General features: G+C 40.3%; 1 pseudogene; it reads left to right on the top strand.

Moving 5' to 3' along the window:
• Nucleotides 1-2,265: 2,265 nt before the first annotated feature.
• LOC116627312 overlaps nt 2,266-26,688 on the top strand; it is a 38,612-nt pseudogene continuing 14,189 nt past the window's right edge.

Consider the following 26,688-nt stretch of genomic DNA (forward strand, 5'->3'; position numbering starts at 1 on the left):
TCTTCTTTATCCATTCATCTGCCAATGGACATCTGGGCTCTTTCCATATTGCTAGTATCTTGTTGAGAATTTTTGCATTCATGTTCATCAGGGATATTGACCTCTAATTCTCCTTTTGAGTGGAATTTTAGTCTGGTTTTGGAATCATGGTAATGCTGGCCTCGTACAATGAGTTTGGAAATTTTCCTTCCATTTCTATTTTTTTTAACTGTTTGACAAGAATAGGTATTAACTCTTCTTTAAATGTTTGGTAGAATTCCCCTGGGAAGCCATCTGGCCCTGGACTTTTGTGCGTTGGGAGAGTTTTGATTACCGATTCAATTTCTTCGCTGGTTATCAGTCTGTTCAAATTTTCTATTTCTTCCTCTTTCAGTTTTGGAGTTTGTGTGTTTCTAGGCATTTATCCACTTCTTCCATATTGCTCAATTTGTTGGTATACATTTTATAATATTCTCTTACAATTGTTTGTATTTCTGTAGTGTTGCTTGTGACTTCTCCTCTCTCATTTGTGATTTTATTTATTTGGGTCCTTTCTCTTTTCTTTGTGATAAGTCTGGCTAGGGGTTGATCAATTTTATTAATTCTTTCAAGGAACCAGCTCCTGGTTCATTGATCTATTGTACTGGGTTGTTGGGTTTTTTTGTTTGTTTGTTTGTTTTCCTTTTTCTATAATTTATTTCTGCTCTAGTCTTTATTATTTCCCTTCTTCTGCTGCCTTTAGGCTTCATTTATTGTTCTTTTTCTAGCTCCTTTAGGTGTAAGGTTAGGTTGTGTATTTGAGATTTTTCTTGCTTCCTGAGGTAGGCCTATATTGTTATATAGTTCCCTCTTGTGACCACTTTTCCTGCATCCCCAAATGTTAGACCATTGTGTTTTCATTTTCATTTGTTTCCATGTATTTTTACATTTCTGCTTTAATTTCTTGGCTGACCCATGGATTCTTTAGTAGCATGTTGTTTAACCTCCATTTATTTGTGATCTTTCCAATTTTTTCTTGTGGTTGGCTTCACATTTCATAGTGTTGCAGTCAGAAAATATGCATGGTATGATCTAAATCATTTTGTACTTGTTGAGGCCTCATTTGTTACCCAGTATGTGATCTAGTCTGGAGAATGTCCTATGTGCACTTGAAAAGAATGTGTATTCTACTGCTTTAGGATGAAATGTTCTAAATATATCTGTTAAATCCATCTGCTCCAGTGTGTCATTCAAAGCCATTGTTTCCTTGTTGATTTTATGCTTACATGATCGGTCCATTGCTGTATGTGGGGTGTTAAAATCCCCTACTATTATTGTATTATTATCAATGAATTCCTTTATGTTTGTTATTGTTTTATATATCTGGGTGCTCCATAGCTGGGGGCATAAATATTTACAATTGTTAGATCTTCTTGTTGGTTAGGCCCCTTTATTATGATATAGTGCCCTTCTTCATCTCTTGTTACAGTCCTTGGTTTAAAATCTACTTTGTCTGATACAAGTATGGCTACTCTGGATTCATTTTGATGTCCATTAGCATGATAAATACTTCTCCATTCCCTCACATTCAATCTGTAGGTGTCTTTAGATCTAAAATGAGTCTCTTGTAAGCAACATATAGATGGGTCTTTTTTTTTCTATCCATTCTGACACTCTGTCTTTTGATTGGAGCATTTAGTCCAATTACATTCAGAGTAATTATTGTTAGATATGAATTTAGTGCCATTTTGTTACTTGTTTTGTCATTGTTTCTGCAGATATTTCTCTGTTCTTTTCTAGTCTTTGTCACTTTTGGTCTTTCCTTCCCACTCAAAGAGACCCCTTTACTATTTCTTGCAGTGCTGGTTTAGTGATAATTAACTCCTTTAGTTTTTGTTTGTCTGAGAAACTCATCTCTCCTTCTATTTTGAATGATAGCCTTGCTGGATAAAGTATTCTTGGTTGCAGATTTTTCCCACTTAGCACATTGAATATGTCATGCCACTCTCTTCTGGCTTGTCAAGTTTCTGCAGAGAGAACTGCATCTAGCCTTATGGTTTTCCCTTGTAAGTTAGGGCCTTTTTTTTTTGTCTTCCTGCTTTTAGGATTTTTTTCTTTATCACTATATTTTGCAAATTTTACTACAATATGTCTTGGTTGGTCTGTTTTTGTTGATTTTGATGGGAGTTCTCTGTGCTCCCTTGATTTGGATATCTATTTTCTTCAACAGATTAGGGAAGCTTTCGGGTATTATTTCCTCAAATAAACCTTCTGCCCTCTTTTCTCACTGTTTCTCCTGGGACTCCTATGATTAAGAATGTTATTGCCTTTGATGGAGTCACTGAGTTCCCTAAGTGTACTCTGGTGACCCATAATTTTCTCTCTTTGTTCAGCTTCATCATTTTCCATAATTGTGTCTTCTATATCACTTATTCATTCCTCTGCTCTTTCCATTCTTCTTGTCATTACTCAGTCGGTTTCAAATTTCAGTTATTGCATTTTTCATTTCTATCTGATTGTTTTTTAGCTCTTTGATCTCTACAGTAAGGGTCTCCCTGATATCTTCCAAGCTCTTCTAAAGACCAGAGGGTATCCTTATGATTATTGCTTTAAATTCTCCATCAAGCATATTACTTATATCTGTTTTGATTAGTTCTCTCACCGTGACTTTTTCTTGTTCTTTCTCTTGGGATGAAGTCCTCCATCTTGCCTTTTTGGCTAGGTCTTTGTCTTTCTCTGTGTGTTAGAAAAGCCTGTTATGTTTCCTATTCCTGAAAGTACTGGCTTTATGAAGAAGAGGTCATATAGTGTCCAGATCCTAACACTTCAGGAAGTGTCTGTGGTGGGTGCTGCAGGTACTCTGCTGCTGTGTTTTGACTGCTCTGTCCCTCAGGTGAGTCATCTGCAGAGGTTCTCCTTCCCTGCAGTGGGTACTATTTGGGTCTTGGCCACGGTGTGATGAGTTTTGACCAGGTGTGGGCTGGTCTGCTTCTTAAGTGAGACCTGATGCTACTTCTGTTAGAACTGAAGGCTTGCAGGACTCTATGGCCAGTAGACATGGTGCATGCAGAGCTTTCTGTTACTTTTCTAGGGAACGGTCCTTTGCTGGTCCTCAAACACACTTGCCCAAGAAAAGCAGTACCAGCAGAGTCAAGACGGTGGAGGAGTAAGAGACCCTGTTTCAACTGGTCCCCTGAATTTAGCTGGATATCTAGCAAACCATTCTGAACACATACGAAATCAGCCTGAGATATAAGAATATATATCTGGATCTCTACAAGCAGAAAAACTCTGCCAGGCACGAGGTATGAAGGCCAGAGTCATGAATATGCAGGCAGATATTGGAGGATAGGCAGACAAGGGAGGGAGCCGCTATAAGCTGGCTCCTGGGAAGTGATATAACACCAGAGCACAAAGGCGTCCTGTGCCAGGGACTGACACAAACTCGCAGAGCAGTAGCGGCTGAGAAGGGCTTTAGAGCAGCACCCAGACAGGATCCAGGTGCATACGTGTGAAGCCGGGGTGGCTCGTGGTTTTAGAAGAACAAAGGGCAGACACTTGCCCAGGCCCTGGGGTCGACCTCTGGAGAGTTGCTGTGGGTGCACACCACGGTGGGAGGCTGTGTTTTTCAGCAGCGCATACACAAACGGAGACTGTGTGTCCTGGAGGGCTCAGTGAAGAGCAGACTAAAATTTCTCTGCTCTGGGACAGAGGTTTGGGTGCGGCCATTTTTCTCTGACTCTCGGAAGACACGCAGAAAGCTGCCAGAGAACAAAAGCTCAAAAAACCAGTTTCCAAGGTACCCAGCCCCCCAACAGGGGGCAGGGCAACTCTGCCCAAGCAGGGTTGCCTGAGAAACAGTTCAGCAGGCCCTTCCCCCAGAAGACAGGCAAAAAGAACAAGAGGACAAAAACCCTAGGGTCCCCATAAAATGGGTGCATCTTACTTGGGTCGTGGTTAATACTTTGGACTCTGTACATTCCCTCAACCACCCCTATACAGAATAACTAGGAGGCGGAACTCCCAACAAAGAAAAGAACCAAAGATAATGGCCTCTGCCACAGACCTAATGGATATGGATATAAGCAAGATGTCAGAGATAGACTTCAGAGCAGTAATCATGAAATCGATATCTAGGCTTGAGAAAAATATTAGCAATAATATCAAATCTCTGAGGGCAGAAATGAGATTTCATCAGGCTGAACTTAAAAATGCTATGAATGAGATGCAGTCTAAACTGGATACCGTAACAGCCAGGGTAAAGGAGGCAGAAGAATGAATTAGTGAGCTAGAAGATAAGATAATAGAAAGGAAGGAAGCCAAGGAGGACTGGGATAAATAGCTAGAAGCCCATGAGAACAGACTTAGAGAGATCAGTGATGCCATGAAACATTCCAATGACAGAATTATTGGGATCCCTGAAAGGGTGGAGAGAGAGAGAGAGGACTAGAACATATATTTGAGCAAATCGTACCTGAGAACTCCCCTAGTTTGGCGAAGGAAACAGCATTCCTGTCCAAGAGGCAGAGAGGACCCCTCCCAAGATCAATAAGAACAGATGAACACCCCAGCATATAACAGTGAAACTTGCAAATCTTAGAGCCAAGGAAACTATCCTGGGAGCAGCTAGGGGGAAGAAATTTCTTATGTATGGAGGGAGGAATATGAGAATAACATCAGACCTGTCCACAGAGACCTGGCAAGCCAGGAAGGGCTGGCAAGACATAATCAGGGTACTAAATGAGAAGAAGATGCAGCCAAGAATACTTTATTGAGCAAGGCTGTCATTCAGAAGGGATGGAGAGACAAGGAGCTTCCAGGACTGGCAGAAACTGAAAGAATATGTGACCACCAAGCCGGCCCTGCAGGAAATATTAAGGGGGATTCTTATCCCCCTTAGAAGAAGAAAGACCCCAAGAGTAATATAGACCAGAAATTTACAGAGACAATCTATAGAAAAAAGGACTTCACAGGCAATATGATGGCACTAAAATCATATCTTTCAATAGTTACTCTCAATGGTAACAGCCTAAATGCTCCCATGAAACAGCACAGGGTTGCAGATTGGATAAAAAGACAGGACCCATTGATATGCTCTTTACAAAAGACTAATGTTGAACCTAAAGATACCTCCAGATTGAAAATGAGGGGATGGAGAATCATTTATCATGCCAACAGACTTCAAAAGAAAGCTGGGGTAGCAATTCTCATATCAGACAAATTAGATTTTAAACTAAAGACTGTAGTAAGAGATGTAGAGTGATATTGTATCATACTTAAAGGGTCTATCCAACAAGAAGATCTAACAATTGTAAATATCTATGCCCCCAATATGGGAGCAGCTGCTACATAAAACAATTGTTAACCAAAGTAAAGAATCATATTGATAATAATACTTTAATAGTAGGAGACCTCAACATCCACTCTCAGCAATGGACAGATCATCTAAGCAGATCAACAAAGAAACAAGAGCTTTGAATGACATATTGGACCAGATGGACTTCATAGATATATACAGAACATTCCACCCTAAAACAACAGAATGCTCATTCTTCTCGAGTGCACATGGAACTTTCTCCAGAATAGACCACATACTGGGTCACAAATCAGGTCTCAACCAATACCAAAAGAATTGAGATTATTCCCTGCATATTTTCAGACCACAACACATTGAACCTGGAGCTCTACCACAAGGAAAAATTTGGAAGGGATGCAAACACTTGGAGGTTAAAATGCATCCTGCTAAAGAATGTTTGGGTCAACCAGGAAATCAAAGAAGAACTTAACAATTCATGGAAACCAATGAGAATGAAAACAAACCAGTCCAAAACCTATGGGATACTGCAAACGCAGTCCTAAAGGGGAAATACATAGCCATCCAAGCCTCACTCAAAAAAGTAGAAAAATCCTGAATGCAAAAGCTAACCTTATACCTAAAAGAGCTAGAAAAGGAACAGCAAATAAAACCTAAACCAAGCAGGAGAAGAGAAATAATAAAGATTAGAGCAGAGATCAATGAAATAGAAACGAGAAAAAGAGTAGAGCAGATCAATGAAACTAGAAGCTGGTTCCTTGAGAGAATTAATAAGATTGATAAACCACTGGGCAGACTTATCCAGTAGAAAAGAGAAAGGACTTAAATTAATAAAATCATGAATGAAAGGGGAGAGATCACGACTAACACCAAGGAAATAGAAACAATTATTAGAAATTACTATCAGCAACTATATGCCAACAAATTAAGCAACCTGGAAGACATGGATGCCTTCCTGGAAACTTATAAACTACCAAGACTGAAACAGGAAGAAGTAGGCCAATAACCAGTAACAAAACTGAAGCAGTAATCAAAAACCTCCCCAAAAATAAGAGTCCAGGGCCAGATGGCTTCCCAGAGGAATTCTACCAAATATTTAAGGAAGAAATAATACCTTTTCTTTTGAAGTTGTTTCAAAAAATAGAAACAGAGGGAAAACTTCCAAAATAATTCCATGAGGCCAGCATTATCCTGATCCCAAAACCAAAGACCCCATCAAAAAGGAGAATTACAGATCAATATTCCTGATGAACATGGATGCCAAAATACTCACCAAGATCCTAGCCAATAGGATCCAGCAGTACATTAAAAGGATTATTCACCACAACCAGATGGGATTTATTCCTGGGATGCAAGGATGGTTCAATTTTCACAAATCAACCAATGTGATAGAGCACATTAATAAAAGAAAAGACAAGAACCATATGATCCTCTCAATTGATGCAGAAAAAGCATCTGACGAAATACAGCATCCTTTCCTGATTAAAACTCTTCAGAGTATAGGGATAGAGGGAACATTCCTCAATTTCATAAAAAAAAACATCTATGAAAAGCCTACAGTGAATATCATCCTCAATGGGGAAAAGCTGAGAGCTTTTCCCTCAAGATCAGGAACACGACAGGGATGCCCACTCTTCCCACTATTTTTCAACATAGTACTAGAAGTCCTAGCATCAGCAATCAGACAACAAAAAGAAATAAAAGGCATTCAAATCGGCAAAGCAGAAGTCAAACTCTCTCTCTTCCCAGATGACATGATACTTTATGTGGAAAACCCAAAAGAATCCACCCCCAAATTACTAGAACTCATACAGCAATTCAGTAATGTGGCAGGATACAAAATCAATGCACAGAAATCAGTTGCTTTTCTATACACTAACAATATAACTGTAGAAAGAGAAATTAGGGGATCAATTCCATTTACAATAGTTCCAAAAATCATAAGATACCTAGGAATAAACCTAACAAAGGAGGTAAAGGATCTATACTCCAGAAACTACAGAACACTTATGAAAGAAATTGAGGAAGACAAAAAGATGGAAAAACATTCCATGTTCATGGGTTGGAATAATAAACATTGTTAAAATATCCATGCTGTCCAGAGCAATCCAAACTTTCAACACCATCCTTATTAAAATACCATTGACATTTTTCACACAGCTGGAACAAACAATCCTAAAATTTGTATGGAACCAGAAAAGACCCCAAATTGCCAAGGGAATGTTGAAAACGAAAAACAAAGCTGGGAGCATCACGTTGCCTGACTTCATGTTCTATTACAAAGCTGTGATCACCAAGACAGCATAGTATTGGCACAAAAACAGACACATAAATCAGTGGAGCAGAATAGAGTCTCCAGAAGTGGACCCTCAACTCTCTGATTAACTAATCTTTGCAAAGCAGGACAAAATATCCAATGGAAAAAAGAGAGTATCTCCAATAAATGGTGCTGGGAAAATTGGACAGCCACATGCAGAAGAAGGAAAGTCGACCATTCTCTTACACCTTACACAAAAATAAACTCAAAATGGATGAAAGACCTCAATGTGAGACAGGAATCCATCAAAATCCTAGAGGAGAACATAGGCAGTAACCTCTTCAACATCAGCCACAGCAATTTCTTTCAAGACACATCTCCAAATGCAAGGGAAACAAAAGCAAAAATGAACTTTTGGGACTTCATCAAGATAAAAAGCTTCTGCACAGCAAAGGAAACAGTCAACAAAACAAAGAGGCAACCCATGGGATGGGAGAAGATATTTGCAAATGACATTACAGATAATGGTATCCAAGATCAAAAAAAATTATCAAACTCAACACCCAAAACACAAATAATCAAGTCAAAAAACGGGCAGAAGACATGAACAGACAGTTCTCTAAAGAAGATATACAAACAGCTAACAGACACATGGAAAAATGTTCAACATCATTAGCCATCCGGGAAATTCAAATCAAAACCACATTGAGATACCACCTTACACCAGTTAGAATGGCCAAAATTAACAAGGCAAGAAACAACAAATGTTGGTGAGGATATGGAGAAAGGGGAACCCTCTTACGCTGTTGATGGGAATGCAAGCTGGTGCAGCCACTCTGGAAAACAGTATGGAGGTTCCTCAAAAAGTTAAAAATAGAGCTACCCTATGATCTAGCAATTGCACTACTGGATATATACCCCAAAGACACAGATGTAGTGAAATGAAGGGGCACATGCACCCCAGTGTTCATAGCAGCAATATTCACAATCGCCAAACTGTGGAAGGAGCCGAGATGCCCTTCAACAGATGAATGGATAAAGAAGATGTGGTTCATATATACAATGGAATATTACTCAGCCATCAGAAAGGATGAATACCCACCATTTGCATCGACATGGATGGAACTGGAGGAGATTATGCTAAGTGAAATAAGTCAAGCAGAAAAAGACAGTTATATAGTTTCACTTATATGTGGAACATAAGGAATAGCATGGAGGACATTAGGGGAAGGAAGGGAAAACTGAAGGGGGGGGAATCAGAGAGGGAGACAAACCATTAGAGACTATGGACTCCAGGAAACAAACTGAGGGTTTCAGTGGGAGGTTTTTAGGGGGATGGGGTAGCTGGATGATGGGTATTAAGAAGGGCATGTGTTGTAATGAGCACTGGGTGTTATAGGCAACTAATGAATCATTGAACACTACATCAAAAACTAATGATGTACTGTATGGTGGCTAACTTCACATAATAAATAAATAAATAAATAAATAAATAAATAAATAAATAAATAAAAAACAAGAAAAGCAGTACCAGCAGAGTGGAGGGAGGCAGGACTCAGTGTAAGCAGGTTAGGCAGCCAGTGTTGGCGCTGTACTGACTTGGTTAGTCTTGAGGCATGGGGGAGGATAATGACACCAGCCAGCTCATTTGTTCCCCAAGAGGGAATTCAGTGTTTGTTGCTCTCAGGGAAGCATTTCCAGGAGAGTGAGTAATTTCCCCTCATGTGTCCCATGCATTTTTTAGATCACTGTTTTCATGCTGTCTCTCTCAGGTTGCCTGCCTGCCTGCCTGGAACTGCACAGTGCACTTCAGGCTCCATCCCAGCCAAGCCTGCTGACTTTTAAAAATCCAAACTTTAGTTACCTGGTGTGACAGGCAGGGACTTGCGCTGGACCTCCTTCTGGGGGAGGATCTCGCTGTACTGAGACTGATGCAGGTTTGACCAAGAAGGGCAATTGTGCCAAAGTGCATGGGATTTGGAGCAAAGTAGGCTAAACAGCCAGTGTCCGATTTAGCCACCCTCAGCAGGTGTCTCTGAGCCCATGGTGGGGGCCAGGGGAGGGAAATGGTGCCTGCCTGCTCTTTTGTCCCCTGACAGGCAACTCTGAGAAAATCACAGATGTGCTCCAAGAAGACTGAACAGTCTCTCTCTGTGCACCTTAGGCATTCCTTGGATCATGCCGTCTGCCCCTGGGTTGCTTGCCTGCCTTCTCTCCAGGAATAGGGCATGACCCTCATGCCGGCAAACCTATAAAACACCAGTCGTTGAGCCCTGCTGGTTGCAAAAACTCATGAAAATCAGCCCCTCTCATTTTCCCAGCCAATGGCTTTAGCGAAGTGTTCTCCTTGTGCATTCCCCTGTGTGCTCCTCTCTCTCTCTCTTTCTCTCTCTCTCTCCCTCTCTCTCTCTTTCTTGCTTTTCTCCATGACCAGGGCTTCCTTCCCGCTGTAGCACTCATGATTCATTTCTCCCCCAAACCACGTCTCCACATTTCCTACCTTCCTCAGTGTGGCCTCTTCTCTCCATCTGGTTGTGCAGTTTGTTCTGTCAGTCCTCAGGTCAATTTCCTAGGTATTTAGAATGATTTGATAGTTATAGCTATGTTTAAGAGACAAGGCAAGCTAGCATCCTCCTACTACACTGCCATCTAAGCTCCCCTCTTTCTTTTTTATGGCTGAATGATATCCCACTATATATATCTACTGCATTTTCTTTATTCATTACTCCATGAACAGTTAGGTTGTTTCCTTATCTTGACTATTATGAATACACTGCAATGAACATGGGGGTGCATATATCTTTTTAAGCTTGAGTAAATATCCAGAAGTGAAATTGCTAGATCATACAGTAGTTCTACTTTTAAGTTTCTGAGAAACCTCCATACTATTTTCCATAGAGGCTGCACCAATTTACATTCCCATCAACAGTGCACAACGGTTCCCTTTTCTCCACATCCTCGCCAATATTTATTTCTTGTTTTTTTTTTTTATAATAGCCATTCTAACAGGTGTGAGGTAATATCTCATTGTCTAATGATTACTGATGTAGAGCATCTTTTCATGTGTCCATTGCCTATCTGTATGTCTTTTTGGGGAAAATGGCTATTCAGATCTTCTGCCCATTTTTTATTTTATTTTATGTTTTTTTAAGATTTTATTTATTTTTCAACAGAGAGAGAGAGACAGTGAGAGAGGGAACACAAGCAGGGGGAGTGGGAGAGGGAGAAGCAGGCTTCCCGCTGAGCAAGGAGCCCGGTGTGGGACTCGATCCCAGGACCCTGGGATCATGACCTGAGCCAAAGGCAGACACTTAACGTCTGAGCTACCCAGGCGCCCTTCTGCCCATTTTTTAATCCGTTGTTATTTTGCTATTGAGTTGTATGAGTTATTTATATATTTTGGCTATTAACCCCTTATCAAATATATGATTTGCAAATATTCTCTTCCATTCAGTTGGTTCTCTTTTCATTCTGTTGATGGTTTCCTTTGCTTTGCAGGTTTTAGCTTGACATAGTCCCACTTGTTTATTTTCACTTTTGTTGCTTTTGCTTTCACTGTAAGTTGTTTCAAAACATCATCACCAAGACCTATGTCAAAGAGCTTACTGACTAGGTTTCCTTCTACAAGTTTTATGGTTTCAGGTCTTATGTTCAAGTCTTTTATCCATTTGGATTTAATTTTTGTGTATGGTACAAATGATCCAGTTTTATTCTTTTGCATATGGGTGTCCAATTTTTCCAGCACCATTTATTTAATAGAGTGTCCTTTCCCATGGATCATCTAAGGAGAAGATCAAAAAGGAAAAAATGGCTTGGAATGACACACTGGACCAGATGTACTTAACAGATATATTCAGAAAATTTCATCCTAAAGAAACAGAATACACATTCTTTTCAAGTACACATGGAACATTCTCTAGAATAGACATACTGAGTCACAAATCAGGTCTCAACCAGTACAAAAAGACTGAAATCATACCATGCATATTTTCAGACCACAATGCTATGAAACTCGAAGTCAACCAAAGAAGAAATTTGGAAGGACCACAAATACATGGAGGCTAAAGAACATGAATGGGTCAACCAGGAAATTAAAGAAGAATTTTAAAAATATATGGAAGCAAATGAAAGTGAAAACACAGTGCAGAAGTTAAGATGGCAGAGGAGAAAGGGACCCTAAGTTTGGTCCCTGGAATTCAGCTAGATAATCATTAAATTATGCTGAACACCTACAAAATCATTGGAGATAAGAGAAAAGAAACGCTGCAATTCTACAAATAGAAGAGTAACCACTTTTTGGAACATAGTAGGTGCAGAGACTTGAATCAGGGACAATATATTGGAGGATACTGTGAGGGGAGGGAGCCGGCTTAAGGAGGCTACCACTAAGTATTATAAGCAGCATAGCACAAAACTGGAACTTTTAGAAGTCTACTACAATGGGCGACGTCCCTGGATTAAAGGTGCTCAGGTGGCAGAGTGGGGTGAAATCCCAGGTGGGACAGCATAGTCTAAGGATCCCCAGGGTCACAAGAAGAATGGGGGTGCCTGAGTGCAGCAGAGTTCCCAGGCATTGGAGCAGGGAAGCCGGCTGAAAATAGTGAGTCTAGGCAATGGCTTTCTGCTTGGTGATGCCATAAACTGCAAACCACTACATGGCCCGTCAGCCACTCTGCAGGCAGGGCCCAGCAAAAGGCAGAAGTATGGGAAGAACCCCTCCCTCCCCTGGGAGGAACAGTGTGGGTCAGTGCCACAGGCGTCCACAAAATTTGGCCAATTGAAACCTAGTTGCATGCCTGAGATAAAAACGCTCAGTCACAGGTTGGGTGAACATGGAGTTCAGATGGAAACCAGGGAACAAAAGTGACTGACTGCTTTTCTCTGAGAGCCCACTGAAGAGTGGGGGGCAAGAACTTTCAGCTCTGGGGTTAGAGAGTGGGGCACCACCTTTTTCATCCCCCACTCCCATTGGTGTTAAAAGTCTTCAGGAAGTAAAACAGTGCCACATAGTGGGATCAAAACCGCTAACACTGATCTCATAACCCTGTGAGGGAGACACAATTCCACCAGGGGAAAGACACCTGAGAATCAGTACACATAGGACCCTCACCCAGAACACAGCAGAAACACCTGGTTAGCACCTAGTTTACCCATCACAGAGAACTGCAAAACTTCAACACTTAGGGAAAAGAGTATACAGCATTCACGGTTTTGTTTTGTTTTTATTCTTTGCCTTTCATTTTTATTTTTTCACTATTTTCTTATTTTTTATTTTTATATATACATTATATATATACATATATATTATCTTTGGTTTCCTTTAGCTGTATTTTATTTTATTTTACTTTATTTTCATATAAGTTTTTCATCCTTTCCTATTTTGAGATCTGGTTTCTTTGAACAAGCAGACCATAATACACCCAGGATCTAATATTTTGTTTTGTTCTGTTTGTTTCTACTTCCATTTTTTTCTTATTTTGTCTATTTCTTTTCTTCCAGTTTATTTTGTTATTTTTTTTTCTATTGTTGGTGGTGGTATTTTGTCTTTTCTCTCTCTTTCTTTTATTCTATTCTGGACATAATGACCAGACAGAGAAATACCCACCAAGAGAAAAAACAAAAGATAGCACTCACTGCCAGGGATTTAATCAATATGGGTATAAGTAGGATGTCTGAACTAAAATTTAAAACAATGATTATAAGGATAGTAGCTGGGCTTGAAAAAAGCATAGAGACACTAGAGAATCCCTTATTGTAGAAATAAAAGAATTAAAATCTAATAAGGTCTAAACTAAAAATGCTACTACTGAGATGCAGTAAAAAATGGAGGCTTAACAGTGAGGAAAAATGAGGCAGAAGAGAGAGTCAGTGATACAGAAGATAAAATGATAGAAAATAAGGAAATTGTAATGAAGAGAGAAAGAAAATGACTACATCATGAAGGGAGACTTTGAGAAATCAGTGATACCATAGCAAACTTATATTCAGATAATAAAGGTCCCAGAAGGTGAAGGGGGGGCAGAAAGTTTATTTGAACAAATTATAGTTGAGAACTTCCCGAATCTGGGGAAGAAAACAGGCATTCAAGTCCAGGAGGCACCACAAACCCCCATCAAAATCAAAAATAGGACAACACCTCAACATATAATAGTGAGGCTTAGAAATTTCAGAGATAGAAAATCCTGAAAATAGCTCAGGACAAGAGGTCCTTAACCTACAAGGGCAGACACATAAGGCCAGCAGTAAACGTGTCCACAGAGAACTGGCAGGCCAGAAAGGACTGGCATGATATAGTGAATGTGCTAATGGGAAAAATATGCAGCCAAGAGTACTTTATCCAGCAAAGCCATCATTCAGAATAGAAAGAGAGATAGTTTCCAGGACAAACAATAACAAAAGGAATTTGTGAACACTAAACCAGCCATGGAAGAAATAGTAAAGGGAATCTTTTGATCAAAGAGAGACAACAAAAGAAAACAAAAATCGGAAAGGAAAAGAAACTTTAAGGTAATGCAATGACACTAAATTCATATCTTTTAATAATTATTCTCAATCAAAATGGACTAAGTGCTCCAATCAAAAGATATAGGGTATCAGATTGGATTTTAAAAAAAAAAGCTATCTGTCTACAAGAGACTCTATTTTTTTTATTAACATAATATATTATTTGTTTCAGGGGTACAGGTCTGTGGTTCCTCAGTCTTACACAACTCACAGCGCTCACCATAGCACCTACCCTCCCCAATGTCCATCGTGAAAGAAATTGAAGAAAACACAAAAAAATGGAAAAACATTTCATGCCCATGGATCGGAAGAATTAACATTGTTAAAATGTCTATGCTACCCAGAGCAATCTATTCCTTCAATGCCATTCCAATCAAAATTCCAATGACATTTTTCAAAGGGCTGGAATAAGCAATCCTAAAATTTGTATGGAATCAGAAAAGACGCCAAGTTGCCAAGGAAATGTTGAAAACAAGAAAAACAACACTGGGGGCATCACGTTGCCTGATTTCAAGCTATATTAGAAAGCAGTGATCAGCAAGACAGCATGGTATTGGGACAAAAACATACATATAAACCAGTGGAACAGAAGAGAGAGCCCAGATATGGACCCTCAACTCTGTGGACAAATAATCATCAACAAAGCAGGAAAAAATATGCAATGGAAAGAAGACAGTCTCTTCAATAAATTGTGCTGGGAAAATTGGACAGCCACATGCAGAAGAAGGAAAGTCGACCATTCTCTAACACCATACACAAACATAAACTCAAAATGGATGAAAGACCTCAATGTGAGACAGGAATCGTTCAAAATCCTAGAGGAGAATATAGGCAATAACCTCTTTAACATTGGCCACAGCAACTTCTTTCAAGATACATTTCCAAGGCTAGTGAAACAAAGGCAAAAATGAACTTTTGGGACTTCATCAAGATAAAAAGCTTCTGCACAGCAAAGGAAACAGTCAACAAAATAAAGAGACAACCCAAAGAATGGGAGAAGATATTTGCAAATGACACTACAGACAAAGTGCTGATTTCCAAGGTCTATAAAGAACTTCTCAAACTCAACACCCAAAAAACAAATAATCAAGTCAAAAAGTGGGCAGAAGACATGAACAGACACTTCTCAAAAGAAGACATACAAATGGCTAACAGACACATGAAAAAATGTTCATCATCATTAGACATCAGGGAAATTCAAATCAAAACCACATTGAGATAACACCTTACACCAGTTAGAATGGCAAAAATGGACAGGGAAAGAAACAACAAATGTTGGAAAGGTTGTGGAGAAAGGGGAACCCTCTTACACTGTTGGTGGGAATGCAAGTTGGTACAGCCATTTTGGAAAACAGTGTGGAGGCTCCTCAAAAAATTAAAAATAGAGCTACCCGATGACCCAGCAATTGCATTCCTGGGTATTTACCCCAAAGACACAGATGTAGTGAAAAGAAGGGCCATATGCACCCCAATGTTCATAGCAGCAATGTCCGCAATAGCCAAACTGTGGAAAGAGCCGAGATGCCCTTCAACAGATGAATGGATAAAGAAGATGTGGTCCATATATACAATGGAATATAACTCGGCCATCAGAAAGGATGAATACCCAACTTTTACATCAACATGGATGGGACTGGAGGAGATTATGCTAAGTGAAATAAGTAAAGCAGAGAAAGCCAATTATTATATGGTTTCACTTATTTGCAGAACATAAGGAATACCATGGAGGACATTAGGAGAAGGAAGGGAAAAATGAAGGGGAGGAAATTGGAGGGAGAGATGAACCATGAGAGATTATGGACTCCGAGAAACAAACAGAGTTTTAGAGGGGAGGGGGCTGGGGGGAAGGGTTAGCCCAGTGATGGATATTAAGGAGGGCACATACTGCATGGAGCACTGGATGTTATACGAAAACAATGAATCATGGATCACTACATCAAAAACTAATGATATATTGTATGATGACTAACATAACATAATAAAATAAAATAAAAATAACAAATAAATAAATAAATTCAAAATGAATGAAAGACCTCAATGTGAGACAGGAATCCCCCAAAATCCTAAATACAGGAAGCCAATCTCTTTGACATCAGCCCCAGCTACATATTATTAGACAAGTTTCCAAAGGCAAAAGAAACAAAAGCAAAATGAACTATTGGGACCTCAAAGTAAAAAGTTTTGCACAGCAAAGGAAACACTCAACAACACTAAAAGGCAAACTACTGAATGGCACAAAATATTTGTGAATATCTTATCAGATAAAGGGCTAGTATCCAAAATCTATAAGGAACTTACCAACTCAGCATGCAAAAAACAACAAATTCACTCAAGAAATGGGCAGAAGAGGTTCTGAGAACAAGCTGGTGGAGAAGTAGGAGACATAAATTTTGTCTGGTCCCAGGAATTCAGCTAGATAGGCATCAAACCATTCTGAACACCTACAAACTCAACAGGAGATCAAAGAAAAGAATAGCAGCAACTCTGAACAGAAAAGTGACCACTTTCTTGAAGGTAGGACGTGCGGAGAAGTGAATCCGAGGCAATATACGGGAAGATAGACCGCAGGGGGAGGGAGCCTCTGTCAGCCAACTACCGGCAAGCGATAGAGCAGCAGAGCACAAAATCAGAACTTTTACAAGTCTGTTCTGCTGAGGGACGTTGCTCTAGGGCTAAGTGGGGGGGTGGAATCCTCACTGGGACAGGGTGGTCTCAAGACCTTTGGGGTCACAGAAAGACCAGGGGTGCCTGAGTGAGGCAGAGCTCCCATGTACCACAGCGGGGAAGCTGGCTACAAAGACACAGCCGAGGGGTGGGCTCTCAGCTCGGGGTTGCCCTAAATCGTGATCCACGGCACAGTAGGGACACTACTCTTCCAGCAGGGACCCAACAAGTGACAGATCCGGGTAGACTCCCCTTCCTCCCCCGGGAGGAGTGGCACAGGAGTGCACCACAGGAATCTGCTGGGTTTAAAGACTCCAAATGGGGTTGTGTTCAGAAATAGAAACACTCGGTCACAGGTCGGGTGAGCACGGAGTGCGGCCGAAGATCAGGGAGACAGGACTGATTGACAGTTGTTCTCTGGGGGCTCACTGAGGAGTGGGGCCCTGAGCTCTCAGTTCCTCCAGGGTGGAGATTGGGAGGCCGCCATTTTCACTCTCATCCTCCAAAGCTGTACAGAAAGCTTGCAGGGAACAAAAGCTCCCAAGAGCAAACCTGAGCAGATTACTTAGCAGGCCCCTGGGAAGGGAAGGGCAATTCCGCCTCTGGCAAAGACATTTGAGAATCAATGCAACAGGCTCCCCCCCAGAAGATCAGCAAGAACATCCAGCCAAGACCAAGTTACTGATCAATGAGAACTGCAAAACTCCAGTGCTAGGGGAATACAGCACATAGAATTCATGGCTTTTTTCCCATGATTCTTTAGTGTTCAAAGTTAATTTTTAAAACTTTATTTTTTTCTATTTCTATTTCTTAATTTTTTGAATTTTTCTTCTTTCGTTTTTCAACCAACATCTTATCAATCCCTCTTTTTTTAAAAGATTTCATTTATTTTTTGACACAGAGAGAGAGACAGCAAAAGAGGGAACACAAGCAGGGGGAGTGGGAAAGGGAGAAGCAGGCTTCCTGCTGAGCAGGGAGCCCAATGTGGGGCTTGATTCCAGGGCCCTGGGATCATGACCTGAGCCGAAGGCAGATGCCTAACAACTGAGCCACCCAGGCACCCCATCAATCCCTTTTTAAAAATCTTTTTTATTTTTCATTTTTAGAATTATATTCTCTCCCTTCATTGTAGTTAACCATATGTTTGGTATATATATATGTGGTTCTCTCTTTAAAATTTTGGGATACAGTTTCTTCTAACAGACCAAAATATACCCTAAATATGTAGTGTATGGTTTTGTTCTAGTCTCCTGCCTGATCACATCTCCCCATTTTTTTAAATTTCTCTTCTTTCTTTTTTCAACCGCCTTATCAATTCCTTTTATAAAATCTTTTATAATTTTCATATTTACAGTCATATTCCATCTATTCATCATATTTACCCTTATTTTGTACATATATAAGTTTTTCATTCGTTAAAATTTTGGAGGCACTTTCTTCTAAGAGACCAAAATATGCCCAAAATCTACTGTGTAGCACTGATCTATGCACCAGTCTGATCATATTTGACCATATTCTTTCTTTTCTTTTCTTTTTTATTTCTTTCCCTTTCTTTTCCCCCAGTTTCGGTTCTCTTCTGGTTTGTTTAGTGTATATTTTTCTGGGGCCATTGTTACCCTCTTAGCATTTTGTTCTCTCACTCATCTATTCTCCTCTGGACAAAATGACAAGATGGAAAAAATCACCTCAAAAAAAGAACAAGAGGCAGTACCGATTGCCAGGGACCTAATCAATACAGACATTAGTAAGATGTTGGAACTAGAGTTCAGAATGATGATTTTAAAGATACTAGCTGGGCTTGAATAAAATATGGAAGATATTAGAGAAACCCTTTCTGGAGAAATAAAAGAACTAAAATCTAACCAAGTTGAAATCAAAAAGGTTATTAATAAGGTGCAATAAAAAATGGAGGCTCTAACTCCTAGGATAAATGAGGCAGAAGAGAGAATCAGTGAGATAGAAGACCAAATGATGGAAAATAAAGGAGCTCAGAAAAAGAGAGATAAACTACTGGATCACGAGGACAGAATTCGAAAGATAAGTGATACCATAATACGAAACAACATTAAAATAACTGGGATCCAGAAGAAGAACACAGAGGGGCAGAAGGTATATTGGAGCAAATTATAGCAGAGAACTTCCTTAATTTGGGGAAGGAAACAGGCATCAAAATCCAGGAGGCACAGAGAACCCCTCTCAAAATCAATAAAAATAGGTCAACACCCCGACATCTAATAGTAAAACTTACGAGTCTCAGAGACAAAGAGAAAATCCTGAAAGCAGCTCGGGAGAAGAGATCTGTAACCTACAATGGTAGAAGCATTAGACTGGCAACAGACCTATCCACAGAGACCTGGCAGGCCAGAAAGGACTGGCAGGATATATTCAGAGCACTAAATGAGAAAAATATGCAGCCAAGAATACTATATCCAGCTAGGCTGTCATTGAAAATAGAAGGAGAGTTAAAAAGCTTCCAGGACAAAGAAAAACTAAAGGAATTTGCAAACATGAAACCAGTCCTACAAGAAATATTGAAAGGGGTTCTCTAAGCAAAGACAGAGTCTAAACGTAACATAGACCAGAAAGGAACACAGACAATATACAGTAACAGTCACCTTACAGGCAATACAGTGGCACTAAATTCCTATTTTTCAATAGTTACCCTGAATGTAAATGGGCTAAATGCCCCAATCAAAAGGCACAGGCTATCAAATTGGATAAAAGAACAAGATCCATCGATATGCTGTCTGCAAGAGACTCATTTTAGACCCAAAGACGCCACCAGATTGAAAATGACGGGGTGGAAAACCATTTACGATGCTAATGGACACCAAAAGACAGCTGGGTGGCAATCCTTATATCAGACAAATTAGATTTTAAACCAAAGACTGTAATAAGAGATGAGGAAGGACACTATATCCTACTTAAAGGTCTATCCAACAAGAAGATCTAACGATTGTAAATATCTATGCCCCTAACATGAGAGCAGCCACTTATATAAGCCAATAAATAACAAAAGCAAAGAAACACATTGACAACAATACAATAATAATGGGGGACTTTAACACCCCCCTCACTGAAATGGACAGATCATCTAAGCAAAAGATCAACAAGGAAATAAAGACTTTAAATGACACACTGGACCAAATGGACTTCACAGATATATTCAGAACATTCCATCCGAAAGCTACATAATATACATTATTCTCTAGTACCCATGGAACAACTCCAGAATAGATCACATCCTAGGTCACAAATCAGGTCTCAACCAGTACCAAAAGAATGCGATCATTCCCTGCATATTTTCAGACCACAATGCTTTGAAACTAGAACTCAATCACAAGAGTAAAGTCAGAAAGAACTCAAATACATGGAGGCTAAAGAGCATCCTACTAAAGAATGAATGGGTCAACCAGGAAATGAAAGAATTTAAAAAACTCATGGAAACAAATGATAATGAAAACACAACTGTTCAAAATCTTTGGGATGCAGCAAATGCGGTCCTAAAAAGAAAGTATATAGCAATAAAAGCATTTCTCAAGAAACGTGAAAGGTCTCAAATACACAACCTAACCCTACACCTAAAGGAGCTGGAGAAAGAACAGCAAATAAAGCCTAAACCCAGCAGTAGAAGAGAAATAATAAAGATCAGAGCAGAAATCAATGAAATAGAAACCAAAAGAACAGAACAGATCAACGAAATTAGGAGCTGGTTCTTTGAAAGAATTAATAAGATTGATAAACCCCTGGCCAGACTTATCAAAAAGAACAGAGAAATGCCCCAAATAAATAAAATCATGAGTGAAAGAGGAGAGATCACAACCAAAACCAAAGAAATACAAACAATTATAAGAACATATTACGAGCAAATGTATGCCAGCAAATTGGACAATCTGAATGAAATGGATGCATTCCTAGAGAGGTATCAACTACCAAAACTGAACCAGGAAGAAATAGAAAACCTGAACAGACCCATAACAACTAAAAAAAATGAAGCAGTAATCAAAAATCTCCCAACAAGGGCGCCTGAGTGGCCCAGATGTTTAAGCGTCTGCCTTTGGCTCAGGTCATGATCCCAGTCAAGCCCCACATCAGGCTCCTAATGGAGCCTGCTTCTACCCTCCCGTTGCTTCTCCCCCTCCTCATACTCCTTCTCTCTCTCACTCTCTGTATCTCTGTGTCTCAAATGAATAAATAAAATCTTTAAAAAAAAATCTCCCAACAAACAAGAGCCCAGGGCCAGATGGCTTCCCAGGGGAGTTCTACCAAACATTTAAAGAAGAATTAATACCTATTCTTCTGAAACTGTTCCAAAAAATAGAAATGGAAGGAAAACTTCCAAACTCCGTTTATGAGGCCAGCATTACCTTAATCCCAAAATCAGACAAAGACCCCATCAAAAAGGAGAATTACAGACCAATATCCCTGATGAACATGGATGCAAAAATTCTCACCAAAATACTAGCCAATAGGATCCAACAGTACATTAAAAGGATTATTCACCATGACCACCATGACAACAAAAGAAATAAAAAGCATCCGAATCGGCAAAGAAGAAGTCAAACTCTCACTCTTTGCAGATGATATGATATTTTATGTGGAAAACCCAAAAGACTCCACCCCAAAACTGCCAGAACTCATACAGGAATTCAGTAAAGTGGCAGGATATAAAATCAATGCACAGAAATCAGTGGCATTCCTATACACCAACAACAAGACAGAAGAAAGAGAAATTAAGGAGTCAATCCAATTTATAATCGCACCCAAAACCATAAGATATGTAGGAATAAATTTAACCAAAGAGGCAAAGGATCTATACTCAGAAAACTTCAAAATACTCATGAAAGAAATTGAGGAAGACACAAAGAAATGGAAAAATGTTCCATGCTCATGGATTGGAAGAACAAATATTGTGAAGATCTCAATGCTACCTAGAGCAATCTACACATTCAATGCAATCCCTACCAAATACTATCCAATTTTTTCAAAGAAATGGAACAAATAATCCTAAAATTTGTATGGAACCAGAAAAGACACCGAATAGCAAGAGAAATGTTGAAAAAGAAAAGCAAAGCTGGCGGCATCACAATTCCGGACTTCAAGCTCTATTACAAAGCTGTCATCATCACGACAGTATGGTACTGGCACAAAAACAGACACATAGATCAATGGAACAGAATAGAGAGCCCAGAAATGGACCCTCAACTCTATGGTCAACTCATCTTTGACAAAGCAGGAAAGAATGTCCAATGGAAAAAAGACAGTCTCTTCAACAAATGGTGTTGGGAAAATTGGATGGCACATGCAGAAGAATGAAACTGGACCATTTCCTTACACCACACACAAAAATAGACTCCAAATGGTTGAAAGACCTAACTGTGAGACAGGAGTCCATCAAAATCCTAAAGGAGAACACAGGCAGCAACCTCTTTGAACTGAGCCGCAGCAACTTCTTCCTAGAAACATCGCCAAAGTAAAGGGAAGCAAGAGCAAAAATGACCTATTGGGACTTCATCAAGATAAAAAGCTTTTGCACAGCAAAAGAAACAGTCAAAAAAAAACAAAAGAGAACCGACAGAATGGAGAAGATATTTGCAAATGACATATCAGATAAAGGGCTAGTATCCAAAATTTATAAAGAACTTTTTAAACTCAACACCCAAAGAACAAATGATCCAATGAAGAAGTGGGCGGGAGGCACCTGGGTGGCTCAGATGGTTAAGCGTCTGCCTTCGGCTTGGGTCGTGATCCCAGGGTCCTGGGATCGAGCCCCGCATCGGGCTCCTGGCTCAGCGGGGAGCCTGCTTCTCCCTCTCCCTCTGCCTCTCTCCCTGCTCATGCTCGCTCTCTCTCTCTGTATCTCTGTGTCTCAAATGAACAAATAAAATCTTAAAAAAAAAAAAAAAGAAGTGGGCAGAAGACATGAACAGACAGTTTTCCAAAGAAGACATCCTAATGGCCAACAGACACATGAAAAAGTGCTCAACATCACTTGGCATCAGGGAAATCCAAATCAAAACCTGAACAAGGTATCACCGCACAATGGCTAAAATTAACAAGTCAGGAAATGACAGATGTTGATGGGGATGGGGAGAAAGGGAATCCCTCCTACACTGTTGGTGGGAATGCAAGCTGGTGCAGCCACTCTAGAAAACAGTATGGAGGTTCCTCAAAAAGTTGAAGATAGAGCTACCATATGACCCAGCAATTGCACTACTGGGTATTTACCCCAAAGATACAAATGTAGGGATTCAAAGGGGAACGTGCACCCCAATGTTTATAGCAGCAATGTCCACAATAGCCAAACTGTGGTAAGAGCCAAGATGTCCATTGGTAGATGAATGGATAAAGAAGTGGTATATATATACAATGGAATATTATGCAGCCATCAAAAGGAATGAAATCTTGCCATTTGCAACGACATGGATGGAACTGGAGGGTGTTAGGCTGAGTGAAATAAGTCAATCAGAGAAAGACATGTATCATATAACCTCACTGATATGAGGAATTCTTAATCTCAGGAAACAAACTGAGGTTTGCTGGAGTGGTGGGAGATGGGAGGGATGGGGTGGCTGGGTGATAGACATTGTGGAGGGTATGTGCCATGGTGAGTGTTATGAAATGTGCAAGACTGTTGAATCACAAATCTGTACCTCTGAAACATATAATACATTATATGTTAAAAAAAAAAAAAAGAAGAATAAGAAAATAGCAGGAGGGTAGAATGAAGGGGGAGAAATCGGAGGGGGAGACAAACCATGAGAAGCAACGGACTCTGAGAAACAAACTGAGTGTTCTAGAGGGGAGGGGGGTGGTAGGATGGGTTAGCCTGGTGATGGGTATTAAAGAGGGCATGTATTGCATGGAGCACTGGGTGTTATACGCAAACAGTGAATCATGGAACACTACATCAAAAACTAATGATGTAATGTATGGTGATTAACATGACAATAAAAAAATTTTTTAAAAACGCAAAAAGTAAGCAGAGATATCAAAATCTAAAAACTTTATAACCACCCAAGTGTCCATCAACAGATAAATGGATAAAGAAAATGTGGTATGGGAGAGGAAAGATGGTGGAGGTGTAGGGGACCCTATTTCAACTGGTCCCTGGAATTGAGCTGGATATCTACCAGACCACTCTGAGCACCCACGAAACCAGCCTGAGATTTAAGAAGATCTGGATCTCTACAAACAGAATATCGCAGGCAGTTGGTTTTGAGGTACGAATTAGGGAGCCGTGATTCCACGGGCAGATATTGGAGGATAAACAGCAGCGTGAGGGTGCCTGGCCATGGGGATCCTACACCGCCGGTGAGTGACAGCGTCGCTCGCTGGGGACGGGGCACAGACTCGCAGACAGGTAGCAGCGGGGAAAGGACTTTAGGGCAGCCCCTGGGGTGGAAACCCAGAGTGGCAGGGTCACGTGTGCGAACTGGGAGCGGCTAGCAGTTTTAGAAGCACAAAGGGCAGAGACGTGCCCCAACCTGGAGGCAGGACTGGGAGTGCTGCAGAGGGGCACAAAACCCAGGACGTTGCAGTTTATAGCAGCATGGACAGAAACGGAGACAGTGTGGCCTAGAGAGCTCATGGAATAATGCGATCTCTCTGCTCTGAGGCAGAGGGTTGGAAACGGTCTCTTCTGCTCTGACTCACGGAAGAGACATGGAAATCCACCAGGGAAAGCTGCCAGAGAACAAAAGCCCCCAAAACTGATTCCCACTGAGCCCATCCCCTGCCACAGGGGGGCAGGAAAACTCTGCCCAAACAGGGTTGCCTTAGTAACAGCACAGCAGGTCCCTCCCCCAGAAGACAGGCTGGGAAAATAAGAGGCCAGCAACCCTAAGGTCCCTAGAAAACAGGTGCATCTTGCTTGGGTCATCATCAATAATTTGGACTCTATACATTCCCTCAACCACCCCTCAACAGAATGACTAGGAGGAGGAACCCCCAAAATAGGAAAGACTCAGAGATTATGACTTATGTTGCAGATTTACAAATGGATGCAGATATAACCAAGATGTCGGAGATGGAATTCAGGCTAGGAATTGTGAAGACAATGGCTAGAATGGAGAAATCAATTAATGGCAACATACAGTCTCTAAAGGCAGAAATGAAAGCTGAATTGGCAGAACTTAAAAATGCTATCAATGAGATCCAATCCAATCTAGATAATCTAACAGCTAGCGTAAGTGAGGCAGAAGAACGAATAAGCGACCTGGAAGACAATATAATAGATAAAAAGGGAAAAGAGGAGGCCCGGGAAAAACAACTCAGAATCCATGAAAACAAAATCAGAGAAATAAGTGACACCATGAAGCATTCCAATGTCAGAAAAATTGCAATCCGGAGGGAGTGGAGAGAGAGAGGAATAGAAGATATATTTGAGCAAATCGTAGCTGAGAACTTCCCTAATCTGGGGAATGAAACAAACATTCGAGTCCTAGAGGCAGAGAAGACCCCTCCCAAGATCAAGGAAAACAGACCAACACTCTGGCATGTAATAGTAAAACTCACAAATCTTAGAACCAAGGAAACCATCTTAAGGGCAGTTAGGGGGAAGAGATTCCTTACGTACAGAGGGAAGAACATCAGAATAACGTCAGACCTATCCACAGAGACCTGGCAAGCCAGAAAGGCCTGGCAAGACCTATTCAGGTTACTAAATGAGAAGAACATGTAGCCAAGAATACTTTAACTGGCAAGACTGTAATTTAGAATGGAGAGATGCAGAGCTTCGACGACCAGCAGAAACTGAAAGAATATGTGACCACTAAGCCAGCCCTGCAAGAAATATTAAGGGGGGTTCTATAAAAGGAGAAAGACCCCAAGAGTGATATACAACAGAAATTTACAGGGACAATCTATAAAAACAACATCTTCACAGGCAACATGATGACAATTGATTTATATCTTTCAATAATCACTCTCAACATGAATGGCCTAAATGCTCCCATAAAACGGCACAGGGTTGCAGATTGGATAAAAAGACAGGACCCATCCATATGCTGTCTACAAGAGACTCATTTTGAACCTAAAGATACATCCAGACTGAAAGTGAAGGGATGGAGATCCATCTTCCATGCCAGTGGACCTCAAAAGAAAGCTGGGGTAGCAATTCTTATATAAGACAAATTAGATTTTAAACTAAAGTCTGTAATTAGAGACACAGAAGGCCACTATATCATTCTTAAAGGGTCTATCCAACAAGAAGATCTAACAATGTTAATATCTATGTCCCCAACATGGGAGCAGCCATCTACATAAGCCAACTGTTAACCAAAATAAAGAGTCATATTGATAACAATATGTTAATTGTAGGAGACCTCAATACTCCACTCTCAGCAATGGACAGATCATCTAAGCAGAAAATCAACAAGGAAACAAGAGCTTTGAATGTCACACTGGACCAGATGGACCTCATAGATATTTACAGAACATTCCACCCTAAAACAACAGAATACTCATTCATCTCGAGCGCACATGGAAATTTCTCCAGAATAGACCATATACTGGGTCACAAATCAGGTCTCAACCGATATCAAAAGATTGAGATTATTTGCTGCATATTCTCAGACCACGAAGCTTTAAAACTGGAACTCAATCACAAGAAAAAATTTGGCAGAAATTCAAACACTTGGAAGCTAAAGACCACTCTGCTCAAGAATGTTTGGGTCAACCAGGAAATCAAAGAAGAACTTAAACAATTCATGGAAACCAATGAGAATGAAAACACATCAGTCCAAAACCTATGAGATACTGCAAAGGCAGTAATAAAGGGGCAATACACAGCCATCCAGGCCTCACTCAAAAAATAGAAAAATCCCGAATTCACCATCTAACTCTACACCTTAAAGAACTAGAGAAAAAGCAACAAACTATGCCTAAGCCACGCATTAGAAGAGAAATAATTAAAATTAGAGCAGACATCAATGAATTAGAAGCCAGAAACACAGTAGATCAGATCAACAAAACTAGAAGCTGGTTCTTT

Source organism: Phoca vitulina, unplaced genomic scaffold (assembly GCF_004348235.1).
Source record: "Phoca vitulina isolate PV1807 unplaced genomic scaffold, GSC_HSeal_1.0 scaffold96, whole genome shotgun sequence".
NCBI classification, from domain to species: Eukaryota; Metazoa; Chordata; class Mammalia; order Carnivora; family Phocidae; genus Phoca; species Phoca vitulina.